The sequence below is a fragment of the Mesocricetus auratus genome, unplaced genomic scaffold, assembly GCF_017639785.1.
Source record: "Mesocricetus auratus isolate SY011 unplaced genomic scaffold, BCM_Maur_2.0 Super-Scaffold_100015, whole genome shotgun sequence".
Classification (NCBI taxonomy): Eukaryota; Metazoa; Chordata; class Mammalia; order Rodentia; family Cricetidae; genus Mesocricetus; species Mesocricetus auratus.
Window position 1 is genome coordinate 13,734,968 of NW_024429198.1, and position 2,307 is coordinate 13,737,274.

The window sequence follows — 2,307 nt, forward strand, 5'->3', positions numbered from 1 at the left end:
AAAAATTCATGAAGTACATTTTATTCATACTTGGTCTCAAAGTCTTAAAACAAATCATTTTAAACATAAATTCAGAACTATTAATATTTTTGGCTGGTGTCTATAAAAATCACCATTTTATTGCTAACATAAAAATGTATATTGTTAGTGAGTTTATTTATTACTTTCAAATAAAGGTTTTATGCATTTTTTACTCAATAACAATAAACTTGTTGTACAAAGCATGCAATCTTTGAGAATGAAGTTTAAAAACTTTGAAAATGTGCTGGAGAGATGGCTTAGTGATTAAAAGCACTGAATGCTCTTCCAGAGGTCCTGACTTTAATTCTCAGCTACCACATGGTAGATAAGGTGACATCTTCTGGCATGCATTTATACGTGCAGCCAGCACACATAATTTAAAATTATATAAATAGATAAATATATAGTTTTTGAAAACATTGTCCTTGTTGCATAAATGCAAGTAAGAGCAATTAAACTGTGCTCAAACAGCAAATAAATTTTAAAATAAAAGATCCAGAAAAGAAAAATGAAGATATTCATTGCAATTAAATATTTCTAAGAAGGAAATGATCATAAACCATTTGCTTACATCTTCAGTTTTAAGTCTTTGAGGGAAGTAATTACACCTGAAGGGATTTTCCTTTGAAAAACAAAAACATAAAATTTACTACAATCAATTCAGCTTCAAATTTATAAAAAATCATAAGAAATGACATATTGGGATGCTCCCCAGCAGGATGGACCACCCAGGGACTGGCCACACCTCAGTCTTCCCCTACCCCTTATATCCACACTCTGCTTGAGGTGAGTGTGGCCTCTTCTCAGGCCTAGTTCCCACAATATCCTCCCTTGAAACTTCCTGGATCTGCCCTGAATGTGTTGGACCCACACAAGCAGGACTGAATACCTTGAATTAGGCCACACCTTGGTCTTGAATACCCTCCAAACACTCTGTTCTCTGATTGAGCATGAGTGAGTAGGACACCAGGAGAGACTGGGCCAACCAACATTGCAGACATAGAAGTCTTGGCCCACATATGCCACCAGGAGACAAAAAGAAAGGGAGAGACCCCAGCTGCACCCACTTGAGAAGAGATGGGAAGACAATAGAATAAGAACACATTCAATAACAGAAAGACTGATATGACACCATCAGAATTTAGGGACTCTATACCAGCAAGACCTGAACATCACAAAGATGAAGCAGAAGAGAAGGATCTTAAAAACAAACTTCATGGAGATATTAGAGACCCTCAAAGAGGAAATAAGAAAATCCCTTAAAGAAATGGAAAAAACAAACAAAAATTGCATGAAATAGAGGAAAGGACAAACCAAAAAAATCAAAAAATAAAGAAACACCCTAAATATTACAAAGAAAGCTAAGAAAAAGCAACCAAACAAAGTAAGGAAACAATTCCAACAGTTCAAGGCTTGAAAGTTAAAATAGAAACAATTAAGAAAACACAGAATGAGGGGATGCTAGAAATAGGAAAGCTGGGTAAACAATCAGGAACTGCAGATGTAAACATAACCAATAGAATACAAGTGATGGAAGAGAGAATCTCTGCTGTTGAAGACTCACTAGAAGTAATACAGTAACTGACCAAAGAAAATCTCAAGGCCAACAAGTCCCCAATGCAAAATATCCAGAAAATATGGGACACTGTGAAAAGGACAAACCTAAGAATAATACGTATAGAAGAAGGTGAAGAAATACAGCTCAAGAGTACAGAAAACATATAAAACAAAACCATAGAAGAAAACTTCCCCAACCTAAGGAAGGATATGCATATGAAGGTAAAAGAGGTCTACAGAACACCAAATGGACTGGACTACCAAAAAATGTTCCCTTGGTACATAATAATCAAAGCACAAAATTTGCAGGATAAAGGAAAAATATTAAGAGCATCAAAGGAAAAAGATCAACATATAAAGGCAGATCTATCAGAGTTGCACTAGACATCTCAATAGAAACTCTGGTGCTTGCTTTGGCAGCACATATACAAAAATTGGAACAATACAGAGAAGTCTATCATGGTCCCAGCACAAGGATGACATGCAAATTCGTGTAGTGTTCCAAATTTTTCTACAATCAGAAAAACATAGGCAATAGATAATCCCACTTTAGCAACAGTCAAAAGAGAAAGGGGTGCAAATCTGTATGCAATTCCACCAACAGCAATCATTCCAAAACAAACAAGAATGAGTGGTCATTAATATCCCTCAATATTAATAGTCTTATCTTGCCCATAATAAGACACAGTCTAACAGAATGGATTCCAACACAGAATCCATCCTGCTGCT

General features: G+C 35.6%; 1 non-coding gene across 1 annotated transcript; it reads left to right on the forward strand.

The window, feature by feature from the left end:
• Positions 1-1,982: 1,982 nt before the first annotated feature.
• On the forward strand, positions 1,983-2,089 carry LOC121144420. Its single transcript, XR_005881775.1, has one exon. It is a non-coding gene; the product is annotated as a U6 spliceosomal RNA (small nuclear RNA).
• Positions 2,090-2,307: the final 218 nt, after the last annotated feature.